Genomic DNA, 19358 nt, shown 5'->3' with positions numbered 1-19358 from the left:
CACACATGAAAGCTATTCAGTGAAGCTCATTCCTAGCGCCATTTCTTTGGGTCAATTTGGTATATTTAGTAGAAACTTTAAGAACCTGTCCTCATCTTCATTCTCTTCTAACATGTTCTCACTGCTACCATCAAGCCCTTCTTTTTTCAGATCTGCCTACTGATAGCACTGCTTCTACCTTGTGTTCTCACTGCCCTCTGACCTCAAAGCCAGCCCGACCGACACCTTCAAACCCTGCTGATCTGACATTCTCTGGGTTGAAAGAACAGTGCTTTGAAGTGTAGAGAAAAAAATGGATGAAATCTAATCTGCCTACAGATCTTGCTAAGTAACAAGTGTTGCTTGCTTCGTTTTCCTCTTCTGTTGCTACATTCAGGATTGCCTTTTCTCATTCAAAAATCAACAAATGCATCTCTGGCCCATGTAGATTATTCTCTAGTATTTCTTCCTTATTAATCTTTTTCTTTCCTGCCCAACAGTCTCTCTTTCTGCTGACTCAGTGACGCACTAGCTCAGATGTTTGCTGACATTCCCGTATCTTTGAAGCAGTCATGTCCCTCAAGAACTGGTGACACTGATTAACACAAACCATATGACCTGCACGCTCACCCCAATACCATCCGCACTTCTCCAGGCAATATTCAACAACTTCACATCATACGTGATGACTATGATTAGTTTCATTGGCATCAAGTCACATATCCAGTTAAGAAGCCCACTATCCTTCCAGTCCTATATAATTCCCTGGAAAGTGAAGTTGTAGCATGGCTAGCATCATATCTACAACTAAATGACTTCCTGGATGCTAACCAGACTTGTATTCTACCAAGTTTGCAGTTCTGTAAGTCACTGAAGATTTACAGAACGGCAGAAAGAACTCTATGTCTTCTGTCCTCATCCTTCTTGACATGTCTCCTGCCTCTGGCACTGAATCACCAGATCCTCATTTCCATGCTTGTGGACTTTGGGAGCAGGACCTGCTCTCTGGCCTGCTCCTCTGCATTCTTACAAGATCAATCCTACTGCATAGCATGGAGAAGTTCAGTTTCATCAGCTTTAATACTGGACTGCCTCAGGGGTCCATTTTTGGTCCATTCTTGTTCTCTCTGTGTACCAAGTCACAGGGCTCAGTTTTCAGGTATTATGGCTTCTCCTATCACTGATATGCTGATGACACAACTTTACTTTTCTTACATCTCTCTTACCAGTCTCTCAGAATATATCAGACTGCCTTTCTGACATCTCTTCCCAGATGCCCCCCCTAACCCCCTTGCCCAAACCCCCAGTCATATCCCACATCATCTGAAGCTGAACCTTGCTAAAACTGAATTGATATACCTACCAGCAAAAAAAACCTCCCCTCTGCTGGAACAGTCAATCACTATCAACACCATTCCAGTCCATTCAGCACACTAAATAAGGCAAGAATCATGTGTGGCCTTGGTGTGATTTTAGAGGACTTTTCATCACATTGCATCAGCCACTGGATCCTGCAGATTTCTTCTCCAAAACAGCAGGATGATACAGACTTTTCTGGCCACAGAATCTGATCAACGTGTTGTACACACCCCAGTTATTTCTAGACTTTACTAAAGCAACTCTCTTTTCGCTGCCCTTCCCTCATATATTGTTATCTTATCTACATAGCATTCAAAATGTGGTATCCTCTCAAAGTTCCCTCACGTAACCCCCATACTATGCTTACTCCATTTGCAAGATAAACATAGTTTTCATATGTCTTCCATTTTCTCCTGGCAATGGTTACTTTCATATCGCTTAACAATATTTAGCTGTTCTTTGTGGCAAAGCTCTTTTTTTCCTCTGGAAAATACACAACAACTCTGTCATACAGAGTGCATACAGTGTCATTATATTCAGAGTCATGCAATTGAAATGACAATTGCCAATTGTAATTCATAATGATATAGTTGGATTAGAATTAGGATATTAATTTAACCACATTACTTGGCAAGCTATATCCTATTACCCCCATGATGTAACTGTGATACTGGACATCAGAGGTACAAGTCATGACATTCAAAGTCAGTCATAACACAAGTGACTAGACCAAAACACTATTTGCCAAACATCAACATTGGTGAAAGCAATCATTCACAGTTTACACCTGTTTGAAATAATTATTTCTAAATGTTTATTCCTGTGAGTTGCCATGAAATGTACTTACTCTTAAGTACAGTGTTACCAAAGTGTTAGTCCTGTCTGGGTCATGTTTTTGGTTAGTGTGACACTGTTGGTTATCAGTTTTGTGATTTGTTTGAATGGGTTCTATTGAAGAGTAAAAGAAGTCATGAGCCATAACATATATGTTAAACGTAAGTCTAGTCTAGATTACACCCCATCTAGTGGTTAACCAGCAGTTACGATGTGTGATGGATACTAACATGTACTCAAGAAGAGCTAGATTTGTCATTAGGCTCTATTTTGAAATTAAGCCACTAAAGGAGACTAAAAAGTCTACAAATCTAACAAAAAAGAAAACAAAATTTATGAAGTTTGGGATATTGAAGATTTGAATATATAAAGTGATCAAATATATATATATATATATATATATATATATATATATATATATATATATATATATATATATATATATATATATATATATATTGGTTGGTCTCTTTTACTTCAGCAGATCTCTGATGTTCCACCCCAGAATAACTCAGTGTCCTTGCATTGCACGACAGGAAAAAAAAAAATGCATAAAACATTTATGCCCACCCCTCACACAGGGTTAAGAATACAGATAAATAAATGGTAGGTTTGCCCACAGGACTTATTTGTCACATATAAAATTGAATGCGAGCACATGCACTGTGCACCCTGAATAATGCATGAATGGACCAACATTTCCCAAATGGATGAAATACAGCACACCACTGATGAAATCCCAATAAATTAGAGAGCACGAGGCCACTGTTTCCGTCGCACACATTATTACGATCCATGTGGTCTTTAGATATTCCATGATACTATAAAATTCTCCATGTTGCATGAATTACGGTGTACACAGTGGTCAGTAGTGCTCATTAGGAAAGATAATGAGGAATATTTGTACATTTTAAACCTCCGTTGCAAGGGCTAATGATGGATTATATAGTCAAGCTGATCCCATCAGAATAATTTTAATATGCACATCAGTTCTATATTACTGACTAAAAACTCAATGGTATTCTAAGAAGGTCTGGGTTTTGTGCTCTTTGAAAAGCATATTATTTCCAAATTATTTCCCATTATACGTGCTCGCTATATGCAGTCTCCAGGATCATGAGTGTTCAATATTGTGTACACTACACATAGCAGGAGATCCATCCATCTCTCCCAAGGAATAAGGTCAAATACCACCTAACATACATTAATGCAAACAATCCTCAAGGCCTTTGATTCATTGATTGCCTTTTTCTAAAGCTCAGACTATATGGTATGAACTGATCCACAGCATGTGAGTCGCCAAATATTTATGCCTTTCTAGTGGCTCTCAAAGTAGTGCAGCTTCAAGTACATTTCAAAAGAACAAAAAAAAAGTCTATGCGGCAGGATATTTTTACCCCTCTTAAAATATCCAGCTCTTTTTTTTTCCCCTTCCTCCTTCTAGTCCTCCATCTACCCATCCATGGTTCTCTTTCTATCTGTTTCTTTTTCTCTTAGAGCTGACTTGTTGTATTTGATTGGTTTTATTCCAGCAGCTTTCTGCCTATATGTCTGTGGTCAGAGAAGACGGTGGCATTTTGGATCACTTCTTTATTCAAACGCAGCCAAAGGGGACAGGAAGGCAGGTCTGTCATATCCAATGTATTAAACTGCAAAAGACTGCCACATCTACAATATATGAACTGCAGATCAACGGAAATGAAAAATGGCACACGGGATTTAACCCATTAGCTCCTGGAAGGTATCCAGTGTCTGACCCAGGAACAGTGGAGCTATTGGATTTTGTGAAGCAGACAGGCTTTTAAGACTCCTATAAATGCATCCCGGGGGCATAGGCGAGGATGTTAATTGGTCAGTGAGAAGATTACTTTAACTTGGTCAGCTCAGGTGCATTCAGCTTGAGCAGATTTAAAGGCAGGATGGTTGTGAGGTTCATGCCATTGACCTGCTGCAGAAGTGACGAATGACCTATTGTCTGGTGAATCGATCAGAGTACAATGCAAGACAGCATTGCATGTGTGATTTGTGATTGGCCATGAAGGTCAGCACCAAATTTTAAATGGATCTTACTGACCCCCTTTCATTTTTCCCTTTTTCCAATGGCCTACTCTCCCCTTTATTTTATTTTTTTACTGGTAGACTAGTCATGCTTTTCATAGGTATAGCCAAAAAAATTTGTGTTTTTATGCACTGATATTAGTGCAGATAAATGCTTATAAGCAACAAGTATCAAACACTTCACTGCTTTTTAGGCTACACTGGTAACAAAAGACATAAATAAATCAGTGCCATAAATATGCATCATATCACTTGTATGGACAATATGATTCAGCTTAGTTTCATTCTGCAATATGGAAGGTCATGTCCATGAATGGTCTTCACAAACTTTTGCCAGCCTGTTAATGACCTGAAAGCTCAATGCCAACCTCAGTAGCATTTAAAAAATAGTGTGGATTGGTTCTAACCTAGTGTGGGGACAGGAGAGTAATCTAACCTACAGAACTGAATGCGCTCATTCACACAGAACTGGTCATAATGGAATTCACTATGCCACCGTGCAAGGATTTTATTTATTTATTTATTTTATTTATTTCATTTTACTAAGCTTTAAAGTATAACAGAAATAACGTAAGTGGAATTCATTTGAGATTTACAAAGCAAAGTGATATAAAAGTCATAAAGTTCAATTAAAAGAAATTAAAATGTAAAAATGGACTTTTCCCAGTGTAGTCTTACACAATGTCTGAATTGGCTTGATACACAATGTCTTCATACTAACAAGGTATATTTACTGTCTGCCTCACACAGTTTTATCCACAACTAGTTGGCATTCCCACTAGTGAGCATGTTAGTCGACTAGTATTCTCAACCTCTGAATGTTTATTTCTTTTCCCACCTTGTCCCTGCTCTGGTTACCCAGTACTTGTTAATGTAGACGTCAAATCTTTGTGTTCATTATATATAAAATGAAAAGCATATACATACAAATTAACATTCTGTGTCTGTAAGACAGGAAGCCTTGACAATCATATTGGGAATGCATAGATAAAACAAAACCTATAGAGGTAGATTAATAACCAGCCAGATCCAGCAGGTTCAACATGTCTACAAACCCCAAATGAATAGCACATGAAGGGGTGAGTCAAGGGTAAGGCGGCATGGGTTAAATGGTTTCTTATTCATTACTGAGTGTTTGGACAAGCAGACACCTCCTGCTTGGATTTGAAAGCCATGTGGATGATGGGGCCTCAGGTGAAGAATGGGGAATGGATCTAGGACTGGAAAGAGAAGGGAAAAACCAAGGCCATGAATTCGATCATTCTATTTTTTTTTTTTATTATTCCTTTATTTCATTCACTCTTTGCCATCAGATCCGTCTACAGAGAGATTTGTTCAGAATAATGCAAAATCAATGGCTTTCACCAAAGCATGCTAAAACCAAGTGAATGCACCTTCCTGTCAGCTCTTATCCATGCCCAATCACATACTATCAAGGGCTTTTTAAATCCCTGATTGCATTTAACTCTGATGAGCATTGACTTAGATCAATAGCCACCCACCTACAACCCCTCATGTGCACTCAGGCTCTCTCTCTCACACACACACACACACCTTGCAATATTGGTCTGGAGATTATAGCCGCATAGAAACAAAGGTGACGACATTTCTTTTCAAAAGGCAAAAGACCGGCTCGTCGTGAAATGAGTGGGTGGCCGTCAGACGAACAAAAGGCAGCAGGGCGACTTGAGCAAACCATGGGGCAGCCCAAGCGAGGAGCAGGGCCTTTAATTAAAAGGATTATATGGTGGTGCAGTACGCCAGGGAGAGGCTGTCCCCGGCCTGAGATTGAGTACAGTAATGAAACTCATCACAGGCATCTGAGCAAGGCCAAGAGAGAGAAAAGGCTGAAAAGAACACGGAGAGAAGAAAAGTGAAAGGAATAAGAATGAGGAAATAAGTTATATTGTAGGTAGCAAGGCTAGGACAGAATATAACACGGAGCTGTGTGAGCAAAGTGTTCCAGCATGTGTAACAAAAAAAAAAGTTTATAATGGGCTGTATTCAGAGACCACGGATTGATTCGGCAACTTGAGTCCAAAAGAAAGGCCAATATTTTAATTAATAAGTTCTTCATATTCAGAATCGCACTACATAAGTACCTACGTTGAAATTCTAGGTGCTCTAGTCATATTATTGAAATGATCTATAGACAGTTATCACTTTCAAAGTTCTTTCTTGCTAGGATATTATAATAGAGTCTAAACCACACCATTTAAATGAAGAAGCTGGGCGGATAGAAAATGCAAATTGAAAATTAAAAATGTAGCAGTTAGTTGCATACAACGTAGCATAAAAGCAACAGACAATATAAACAATTAAGATGACTATGATTTACAAAAGAATACCCTTTTCCATCATTTTCTAAAATTTATTTTGTCAATATTAATTACTCATATAACGATTACCATGCCACATAAATCTAGGGAAAATTAGAGTATTGTATCAAATGCTATCTCTTACTAGCACATCTGTGCTAAACATCTCATAGCCTCTCCATTTCAACATGTCGTATCATCTTTATATTAACTCCTCAACTTTGCTCAGCTCTGAATACTGCCCGATGTGAAATAACCCTTTAAATACCCAGGACCCCTGGTCTGGTCCAGATTTAGATTCCTCCATGTAACTACTTTTAAAACTGCAGCCCCAATTAATAATCACTGCAACTTCAGTATTTAAAAGCAAGAGGCTCTTGAACAGTAATTCGCCCATTTAAATAGACAGCCTGGATTTTTTGTGTAACTAAGAACAGCTGTTTAAGTAGGCATGGGATGTAATGTATTTCTAATGGCTGTATTTTGAGTATACTTTACTTTATAGTTGACTTTTTAATTGTGGCTCTTAAGTATATAATAACCAACATTTTCCTATAGATTAGCCTATGAACAGAGGTTATTTATATTTCCACTCTACACTCCTTTTGTGGAAAGGAAGCTAGTCCTAGAGCTGCAGTTAGTTGTGTTCAGTTCTCAATCTATGCCATAGTATTTAAAATTTCAAAATATATCCTGACAGTTCAAATGAGTCTAATGCCTAACAAACCTGAAAAAATTAGTGGGAGGATGAGATTAACATACCCTATCAAACTAACTTTAAATATCATGCCATGCAAATAAAATATTAACTGTTTTTTAAAGCCATGGATTAATGATTGATTAGAATAAGACACGTGAAATATTAATGACCAATGACCTTGGCTCTTTGGGCGCTAACTGTTAGCCAGGCCTCTGATTATACAGTGGCTTCTCTCATAAGCTCTATAATTCATCTTAGGAAGTTTTTTTTTTTCTTCCTCTCACTTCTCCAAGGTCATAGCATTTTAAAGCTGTGCAGACTGGCCACGTATGTTGCCGGAGATTCAAGCTGCAGTTATATAACTGTTGGCTTTATCCTAACTATTTCTTCTTATGCTCCATTCAATTTCCAAACACTCATGTTTATGATCCAGTAACTATATTTTGGGAAAAAAACAAAACAAAACAAAACAAAAAAAAAAACATTGCGAAATGAATCAGCTAATATTATAAGAGATTATAATGGAGTAGTTCAAAATAGGATAAATTTGCAGTGCATATTTATTTTCTGAACAAATATATATCTTTACTGGGTCAGTGGAATAAATATATTTTAAAGCATAGTGTTCATGAATTGCTATGAATCACCCTGGGAATGGCATAATAGTCATTTACTGATAGAGTTTTGGCCATCTTGGACACACCATCATACTTCAAACATAAGATATAAAGAAATCTGGCTTCACACAGGGCCAATAGTTAGCTTTATATTCCTGCTGAGTAGTGTTTCAAAGATGGAAACAGCAGGTGGAAAGATCTACAAAGAGACCACATTGGATCCCCATGGTGGTCCAGAACAGAAAGGCAGTTCATGCAAGAATAGGACATGACCAAGCCTCTAACGATTAGCCCAATTTAGCAAACCATACAAATGCATCCTGATGTCTGTGTTGAAATCATACAGTTTAAGGTGGGATGGTTCTCCTCTCTGCATCTAGAGCATTAGAGATGGATAACAGACCAGTGGTTACTGAAAGTACTGTCCACAGGGTCTCATTACAGTTTCACCATAAATCACTGTTAATCACAGGGGTCCACCTGCACAGAGGTAAGGACTCCATTTTATATCTGGAACTGACAGCTGGTGGGTCACTGACCAACTGTTTCTGTACTTTGGGGAGTACCACAAAGGGGTTCTGGTGTCTAAAGACAGGTTATCCCACTGGGTAAAGGAACCTATACTTGAAAGCAGATCAAGAAGTGGCTTCTTCCATTAAACACCATTTGACATATTCTGCAACTACCTTCTAGATAACATGTATAGGAGTGTGACTTGAATACAAGTATCACCCTCAATAGAGATCAGTATGAGAATGTTTTCCTTTTCCTGTGGCATTTATATTTTCAAACTATTTTCAATCACAGAGCAGCTGAACATTCAGAGGTGCTACCTGCCCTCTTCCGCATATCTGAACTCATACAATTAGTCAGTACAGCCAATTTTGCTCACTTTGACTACCAGCCATGGATGACTGTGGCATTGTTGGGATTTGAACTCTCAATCACTGTCAAACAGGAACTTTCACACAGTGTCAGACTCACTGATCATCAAGTAACACCTTAAATGAAGAAGCCTTTATTTGTCACATATTCAGTACATTACAACACTGAAATTCTTCTCTTCACATATCCCAGCTTCTTAGGAAGTTGGGGTCAGAGTGTAGGGACAGCCATGATAGATACAGTGACCCTTAAACAGAGAGGATTGGCAGTTTAAACCTAAGACCTTCTGATCTGTAATCCAGAACATTAACCATTGAGCCACTACAGCCCTTAAGTGACTCTCTTCCTCATCACGAAGTATTAATATTTTGGATTTTCAGTCCAAATAAAGTATGTTGTATGTTGTTTGCACAGTGTTGTCTGTTAGTGCCTGGCAAAGTTTGCCAGTAGTAACCCTAACCCTAACCCTTGTACTAACCTTTGTGCTGACTCTGCTACCCAACCTCCACCAATTCTGAAGAAACACCCTGGCAGTCTGCAACAAAAGGAAGTAGAATGATGTGTTATTTTAGAAAGTGTGGTTTTATGACTGAGTGGAGAACCATGAAATCCACTTGGGTCACTTGGTTTAATGAGAATGGTCAAAGGATATACTTGGGCCTGCACACATGTGGCAACATTCATGATGTGACAACTTTGCTATAAATACTTAGCAAGAACTCCAATAGTTACTATAAACAGTTGAAGAACCAGTTGAAGAACTGCATCCTCCTTTCACTCTCCATTTTCATACAAATATAAACAATGCCTACTGCAAAAAATGGATTTTGACAGTAATAATCCATCCATACATCCATTTTCTGAGCCGCTTATCCTACACAGCATCATAGGGAGTCCGGCGCCTATTTCAGGGGACTCGGGGCACAAGGCAGGGGACACCCTGGATTGGGTGCCAACCCATTGTAGAGCACAAACGTACACACTCACACACTACAGACAATTTGGAAATGCCAAACAGCCTACAATGGATGTCTTTGGACTGGAGGAGGAAACTGGAGTACCTGGAGGAAACCCCCGAAGCGCAGGGAGAACTTGCAAACTCTATGCACACAGGGTGGAGGTGGGAATCGAACCTCGGAGATGCAAGGTAAATGGGCTAATCACTAAGCTACCACGCCCCCCATAACAGTAATAATTTATAATAAAAAGTTAGCAATATTTTCTCGCAAAAATTAATGCATAAAATGAATTACTATATTGCATACGAGTAATATACATACAAAATATTTACAGCGGCCATGTGTATACGTAAGAAAACATTTTAACTGCTCAACTGTCTCCAAAGTTATTTTCAGGATGTTTCAAGGTGGCAAAAAGAAAGATATTTCTGTCAAAAATCCATACATTTTTAAAAACATCCCAGAACCCTGCCTGAAAACTTCTGAATCTCATAATTGAAGACTGCTCCTGTATCTGCATGCTGTAGACCTTTACTCCTCTCAATTGCTCCAAAGAACACAGTTTCAGGTGCTGAGACATCAAGCAGAGAACTCTTTGAAACGTCCCCACAGTCACATGTAGCCTTTAGAGACAGCCTCTCAAGCTAAGGAGCCACTGTGCTTGAGGAGGAATGAAATGAATTTCATTTCTTTTTTTATCCCCCTCTCTCTCTCATTTGCCCACAGTCTCTGAGTGAAGCTCGTCAGCCGAAGATATGTCTCGCGCCATTACAGAGCTAATCCATCCATGACAGCATTCAATTTACTCTGGGGAGTTTTCGTATCCTCTAAGAACTAGGTGTCGTCCTATCTGGATTGAAACATTCTTTAAGTTCTAACACTTACCGTTTCCTGGGACTGCACCCCTGACAAGAACTTCATCAGACTTCTGAGCAGCATCCCAAGGCGAAATGAGAAAGCGGAGGAGGGCTTCTTCATGACCTCAGTCTTCTGTGTTAATTTACTTCATGTTCAAAGTAAAAACTCAGTGAGATTGTGTTCCTCACAATCAAACCATGTAAAATTAGATAGTACAGACAGCAATTGACCATTAAGATTGACTGGAAAGTGTAATTAATAATGTGATTTATGCCGCTACATTCAATCAGAACATTTCTAAATCCAAAAAACCCCAAAAACCTCACAATCCTAAATGTACCAATGTACGATGTATAATGCATTTTCACCATTTTTGTATAGCCGAAAAAACGCTGATGTCACAACCTCAACACATGTAGTTTTGAACGTGTTATCAATGTGCTAGGATGTTTATCATGGCAGATGACCTGGGTATTAGTTTCTGGTCTATAATTTCTTATTTGTTAGTGTATTTTTAATTTAATTTCACTTTGTGTTATCATGCAGAGGTGCGAGAATATACTATGGAATTCAGAGCTCTGGTACACAGCACAGTGCAAACAGAGATTTTACATAAAAAGAGAGGAAACCTAGTGTTTCTCATTTTTCATTGTAGAACCATATTTAGAAGCCATGTTGGTGTTTTCCCACATTTTATCATTCTAAGTGCTCAATACACATACGGAACCGCTCATATGAGGTTTTTGTCTGGACACACTGTCCTGGTGGACAGGAATGTACAAGAGTAAAACTACGTCTTCAAAAACATACACATACATACTCTATGAATGAGGCCTGAGTCTAAAGAAAATGTACAAATCTATAGAAGTACAAACCCCACTCCTACCCCAAAACCTTTCCTTCATAACATTTACATACATATTAAGTGGTTACGATTTGTACCAGTTTTAAAAGTGACTTTTACATACAAGGTGTTTTATCAGTGAAAAGAAAGGCTGTCATAAGTCCACTTCAAATCTTATAATAAAAGTCAAGTCCTGTAGACAACAATGTGACAGCCATGATGGATTATATTGATGCAGGTAAAAAATCGAACACCATTCCTGTGATAAAGGAGCTCTGCAAAGCATATACGCTGGAGGAAACAGCCTTGCAACATTGTACACATGTACAGACCTATTTGTTGTGTTGGGTAATTTGAGTTGGGTTGCAAGTTGTGTTTTAGTTACTGAAAGTTACACAAAACCCATGAACCATGAGCAATGTTGCGTTTACACAAATCACACTATTACCTCAAACTGTAAATGGATTTCTACCCTCATGTGTATTCAATTGGCAATTAAAAACATTAAAACACACTACCAAATTTCCATGAGAAGAAGGAAATGTTAATTGACCATCTGGCTGTAATAACATGCACAATGGACTCAACATGTTTTTGTCAATGACTCACAATTATATCTAATCTCCTGGTACAGCTCATGCTTTATTATCTCACTTTTTTGCAGTTTCTCCAGAACTAGATAAGGAAAAGTTGGTTCGGATAGTACTACTGAAAATACTATTTAAAGAAAGAGGATATACAGTATAGATATTCTTAGCCATATACTGCATTCTTTATAATACTCTATAGTTAAACTGTAACTGTGTGACGACTTGGGAAAACACTGATTTCCCCACTTCGTGCAGTGGCATTGAATGTGTTATCCCAGGTTGCCATACATTGATGAAAAATTGAGGGGAAAAATTGTTTTAAAAATTCACAAATTGGAGGTATGGATGTAAATACAATCTATAAAGCTGTAAATACAAAAAATAGGCAATAGGCCCAAGATATGGGGTGGGGGGGGGGAGAAGATAAAAACAAAAAAAAACATAAAGAAGCAAACACAAGCAGGAAATAAACTCAGAGATGCACACTTAAAAACTGACAAAGAATGTGCGTGATTGAGCTTTAAATAGACAAAGTTACTGAAGACAAACAGGAAACAGGTGTGTTAGATATCAGGTAAGTGTGAGTGATCATTGCAGTGCCACGTGTTGGATTCAGATCCGGATGTGAACAAAAAAAATAGTTGTTTACAATTCCTATATGTGACAAAAACACGTTCCACGTTCAATACATCTAAAAATGATTTGCTAATGTCTATCTGTAATGGTTTAAATCCACAGCATAATGCCAATGAACTATTTTTAGCTCATCTTGATAGACAGAATGTTTCCATTCATGCTTCTCTGAAGTGATCCATTTTAGTATGGAAAACTCTTGTTCCAGAGTATGAGCATTTTCAGCTCTGTATTGACATCACAATCACTCGGCAATCATGTCCAACAGGACATATTTATTACTAACCATTGATTTAGCTATTGTTGTTGGGCACATTGCATCTCCACAGTGATCAGTCATACCACAAACCCAAGAGCAAGCTCTATTAGCATCAGGCTAACAGCATACCATCAGATAGGGTACTCAGAGTGAAAGTCTAAAAGTTCATTTCATTATTTCCGCAGAAAAAAATATTCAGAATTGGGTTATATATAGTCCTAACTGTAATAACCACGTTACATATGTAACATAACAATATGGCTTCCAGCAGCTTATAAAATAACACTTGAGCCAGCACATCTTAAATTACATCAGTATTCATGTGGAGAAAGTTGTCCATATTCAGAATCTTGTTTCACACAGATTTAATGTGATAGTCCTAATTGCAATTATCACATTAATCAATGCAAATTGGTTTAATGTAAAACATTGGTTCCTAGCAGCTTATAAAATAGCACTCAATCCAGCACATCTGAAATTATATCAATGTTTCTGAGGTAAAAGTTCTCCATATTCAGAAATGGGTTAAACACATATTTAAGTCCTAGTAATAATTTTCACATTAATCACAGCATGTTTGTTTTAATGTAACAATATGGCTTCCAAAAGCTTAAAACTAGCACTTGATCCAGCACATCCTAAATTAATGAATCCACAAGATACTAAATTGAAGTCCTGAAATTTTAATTTGTCCACAGGATGTATGCCATCTTATCACATGTTTAATTCACTATTTGCGAATAGCTAATTAGCGCTAAAAAATTTTTTAAAAATTAATGCCACTGAATTTTGTTAATTTCGATGCACTTTCTTATAAAGAAAATGTGCTTCTCTACTAAGCATGAGGATCAGCTTAACATCAAATGCTCTTCCAGTGGATAGTATTTATGTATTTGGCTTTAAACCCAATCCTCTGGCACAGTTTGTTGAAGTGGACTACAGATTCATAAATAAGAGATTAAAAAGAATTCATATCTAAATCTACACAATCAATAAGACTTCACAAGGAGGATGAGTAATTTACACTGCTCCTACATACAGATTTGGTACATATGTGAATATGTATTGAGACACCCACATTATCAGCAGGATGCAAATCTTGTGAATAGTGCGAATGGTATGGAGATTAACGGTATTTCTCAGTATTTGTAGGAGAGGGATATATCTCTCACTCACCCCCTTGTTCTCTGTAAGAGCAAGGTCAGTAGTGAACCGGGCCTAGATTATTCCTCCAATGTCCCTGAATCATAATCAACACTTCCCACTGGACATGCATGAAAGAGGAATTCTAGGCTATCTTTCACCCAGTAACTCTTTCACACAAATCAGAGTTAAGCAACAAACAGAATGGGATTGGATGGTGTATAAAATACAAGGGCCTTGTTGGGCCCTTGGGCATGGCCCTTAACCTTCAATTGCAAATAAACAACAACTGAAAGAAGTTATGTTAAAGATTGGAAAAGCCTGGAAGAAAGCAGTCCTTTGGTGATGTCAGTGGGTTGCCAGCTTGATGCAGTTATTGCAGACAAGGGACATACAACCAAATATTAAGTGTTATTTACTCTAAGGCTATCTGTTCCAGTACTTTTGCTCACCTAAAAATTTGGGTGGCCTGCAACAAAAGGTGCTATTTTGAACGTTGTTTAACATATCTATATGTAAGTATCAGGAAATGGAAGCTGAAATTCTGAAGGTCTCATATTCATCTCTTGCATAGCAAAGACAAAAAAATGGTATTGTGCAGTAGTGCTCTATAATATAATAACTATAACTGCTGCATGGCAACAAGTTGCTTTTGGTATAAAAAATAATTTTTTAAAAAAAAAAAGCCTTGAAAACGCAGTCCTGTATCAGGCCAGTCAATGGCTGGAGTGTTTGTACAGTATGTATGAAAACAGCGAAACAAACCACCCCTCCCCCACCCCCCAACATCAATGCTGCCACACCTACAGAGGCTTGTGCCTCATTACTCCATTGATATTCTCTGAAGATGGCTGTGTGCTGAAAGCTACACTTGGAGGGGAACCACTTTAAAAAGTCAATTTTTCTCAAACAGAAATAAAAGAATCCTTTTATAAGTGAACTGGATTTAGTCGGGATGGAAAGCAATGTGACACCACATTTGATGTGGCTGCATTGAACCATAGGTTAAAACAAAAAGTAGCAAGGTCAAAGTATAATCATTAAATACTTGTTTTAAAAGTTTTATTTTTGTATTAATATGTAAATGTACATTTTGGTTTAATACTCCCTTTACCCTGTTACCTGAACACCTCTATGGAATATCTGGAATGTCCCACAAGTCACATATTCAACAAGAATGTGCATCATCCTATATTTTTCTGAAGCCCATGGGAAGAAGAAAAGTAAGTATGTATTCACATTCTTTTTTTTCTTCATTTTCAACAATATTGTGATACTGACTGATGAGGCAACTTTGAAAGTACAACCGTGTTACTCAAATTATAGAAATTAATAATTAATTAAAAATAAAATGTCATCTCCTTATGCCATCACTGTGAATGTTAACCACGTTTTGTGTATTTGTTCATTCTATACAAAATAAATAAATAAATCAATAAATCAATCAATCAATCAACCCTGTTACTTTAAATCCTGTTACTCGGTATTTAAGAGCAAACTGTTGCCTTGCCAGTATATAAAGCTTGTAAAAATAAGATCATTGCTTGAGATTATTTTTTAATTGGTTAGGTGAACGTTTTTCTTAACTTCAACATAAAAAAAAATAAAATAAATTAAATGTCAAGTTTCAATTTTAAATGTTACTCCAAAGGACTTCTTGTTTGTCTTTCTGAGGAACGTCTACATAGAACCCAACAAAGACTGTTTTGCTTTCACAAAAGGTTAAAAGTAGAAGTACTTTAGAGAGCAAAAACCCATAAACATCCAAAGAACCTCTTCAAGAAACTTTCAATTTCTTTGTATCAAGCACAAAAGCACCACATGAAGCACAGTGCTATAGTCCAATCACAATATGGTTGCCTCCCAGATATGTACCAAACAGTATTAACATTTAATTATAATAAGTTAGGATGAAAAATACACAAAATTTAACCCATTGAAGAGAAATTGCAAAGCATTTCATTTCAAAACATCGGTCCGTTCACTCCGGACACGTCTCAGTGGATTTCTATGGAGTCTACGCCAAAGTTTCAAAGAAGTAGAGGGTAGGGTAGAGTGACACACAGGCATGAGTCAGAACAGGTCAGGTACCTAAAGGTGTCAAGTGTACAAAGAAACACCACAAACCACCATCATTGGCTCACCTCTTCAAGGAACGACTTCACATTTTTTATTTGTATTGTGGAAATTTGTCCCTTTAATCGTTCCCACTCCAGCCTGTTTTTAGCACTGGCAAGATGGAGGTGGCCCTCTAGCTCTCTCTGTAGCATCACCATCAGTAGCTGACTGTTATAAATACAGCATTCTAATGGTAACTTTATGATGTTGCCTGTGTGAGTCTACAACCCTCCTGGGGCCACTTGCCTCCAGCCATTCGCTCTCTCGCTCCCCTCCCTTTCTTGCCTTACACCTCTCTCTCTCTCTCTCTCTCTCTCTCTCTTTTTCATTCGTTCTCTCTCTCGCTCGCTCTCTTTCCATCCCTGAATTTACGGCCTGACTGAAGAAAGACAGGAGCAGTAAATTTTCCTCTCACACTGAATAATTCATGGTGAGGCCTATAACACGTAAATAACAGATGAGGCCTCTGGTTTAAGAGATAAAAGCTAGAAAAGTGTGCGGCTAATTGACCATGATGCCTGTCTAATAGAGAAATATTTGATTGTGTTGTTGGTAGGGGTGGGGTGGGGGATACAGAGATTTGTGAGCAATGGATTCAGAGCTGTATATCAAAGTTCTAATGAAGCACAGAGTATAGAATGGGTCCAATTTCTTTTTTCATTTCAGTGTATGAAAATATCAATGTGACCACTTGATTCTCACCCATTCAACAATGCCTGCTGTGTTGTAATATACACACTTCATGGATGTTTCCTGCTCGTAATTGTTTTGTCTCTCAACCTATATTGCGCAGTTGAGATGATAAAAGGAGATCAAAACAAGCCCATTCATATAGTTTTATGTTTCAGTTATGTTAATATGTGAAATTTGTATCGTATATATAGGAATGTACAAATACAGATATGAATAGCATACGGTCCCCTCTGAAACTATTGGAAAGGCAAGGCCAATTAATTTGTTTTTGCTGTAGACTGAAGACATTTGGGTTTGAGATGAAAATGTGGATATGAAAAAAGAGTTTAGAATTTCAGCTTTCATACAATTTCCTAGTATGTATATGTAGATATACGACACAATATAGATATAGGATACGACATAGAATTTGTATCAGACCGTGCAATTTGTTGGCAAGCAAAAATAGTGGAACATGTGACTGACATGTGTTTCTTGTTACCCAGGTGGGTTCTGTTAGACTGACTGTTTAAACAATAAATAGCTCTGGGCATCTACCCTTGGTTTTACCCTTCAGTTTCACCTGTGAAAGCAACAACAGTCGATGACAGAAACATCACGAAAGCTGTGAAGAAAAATCCAAAAACAACAGTCAGTGGCATGGCCAACAACCTCCCCATGGCAGCGGTGAAGGTATCACAATCCACAGTTCGAAGAAGAGTAGAAATAAAAAAGGCCATACCACAAGATGCAAATCACTTCTCAGCAGTAAGAGACTATAGAGACTATCCACTCAAGTTCTGGAATCAATATTAACCTTTACCAAAGTGATGGAAAGGCCAAAGTGTGAAGAAAGAAAAGATTGGCTCGTGATCCAAAACACACAAGCTCATCTGTGAAACATGGTGGAGGTAGTCTCATGGCTTGGGCTTGCATGGCTGCTTCTGGGACAGGCTCACTAATCCTAATCGATGATGTAACTCATGATGGTAGCAGCAGAAAGAATTCAGAAGTTTACAGCAACATTTCTTCTGCCAATTCACAGAGAAATGCATCCAAATTAATCAGGAGGCACTTCATCATGCAGCAAGACAATGATCCAAAACACAATGCCAACTGCACAAAGGATTTTATCAGTGGAAAAAAGTGGAAAGTCTTAGACTGGCCAAGTCAATCACCAGGCCTTAACCCAGCTGAGCAGTATTTAACCCCCTGAAGAGGAGACTGAAGGGAGAAACCCGCTCCCACTCCGAAACAAACAACAACTCAAAGAGAGTGCAGTAAAAGCCTGGAAAAGCATCACAAAAGAATAAATCAACAATTTGTTGAGTCACAGCTTTGATGCAGGGAGATGCAACCAAATATTAAGTGTTATTTGCTTTCATTTATTTCAAGACTTATCTGTTCCTATACTTTTGCTCGCCTAAACATTGGGTGGTCTGATACAAAAACGGTCTGTGTTTTAAGTTGTTTAACACATCTAGATGTAAATACCAATAAAAGCAGAAATCTCAAACTCTCGTCTCATATCCATCTTTTCATCTCAAACCCAAATGTCTTTAGTGTATAGTGCAAACAAATGAATTGGCCATTCCACTAGTTTTGGAGGGGACTATATATAATAGTTAGGCACAAACATAAATAATAACTGCACAAGCTGAATTAAAAAAGAGTCCCACACACTGTTTATCTCTAGATAAATCTTGAGTGCTGTAACTGTGGTTGAGGAACTATCAGAGCCAGAATTCATACACCATGCTGACACTGCTAGGATTTCGACCTGTTTTTTTTTTTCTTTTCTGTTTTTCACAATGATTCTGCACACTAGTAGAAAAAAAAGTAGAAAAAAAAGGTTTCTATTTCGACCATGGCCACCTTAGGTTTAAATCTGAATACGGATACAGATATTTGGAGCAAGAAACAGATACAGATACAAACACAGATTGTGATATTGTGTTGGTATCGTAGTATCTCTTTTTCTTTCCACCCTACTCATTTTAGCCTTTCTCTCCCTGCTTGTCTCTGCCTTGTAGCATGGACTAATCATCATGACCTGAAGCACGTCTGTTTGACCTCCAGCTTCCAGAAAGGGACGAAGAAGAAAAAGAGAGGAAGATCTGGCCCTTAGCCAGACTCTCTTGTAAGGGCAACGAGGGCGAAATGGCAAGACTGAGTGAAAGAGTGAAAGAGAGAGAGAGAGAGAGATCTGCAACATTAATAGATGCTTATCTGACTCTCATCGTCACCCTGAGAAACACCATGAGCAACATGTCCACTAAGATAAATAAAGAAGGGGAAAAAAAAGCAGTGCACAGGGCCTTCAGATCGATCTCGGTTTCAGGAGCTCTGCTCTGACCTTTCTCACTGATAAGATGGCTATGAAGGTTACATGTGGCCAGGATGAAAGGCCCACTTTTCTCTCTCTCCTCTACCCCCTCTTCTCAGGACTAGAAGAACCCCGAGCTGCTCTGCGATGAGATGACGAGTGTCAGCTTGACCTTTTTTGCAATGCATCACAGGTCAAAAGTCGGA

Source organism: Ictalurus punctatus, chromosome 18 (assembly GCF_001660625.3).
Source record: "Ictalurus punctatus breed USDA103 chromosome 18, Coco_2.0, whole genome shotgun sequence".
Classification (NCBI taxonomy): Eukaryota; Metazoa; Chordata; class Actinopteri; order Siluriformes; family Ictaluridae; genus Ictalurus; species Ictalurus punctatus.
This window is presented reverse-complemented; position numbering follows the sequence as displayed.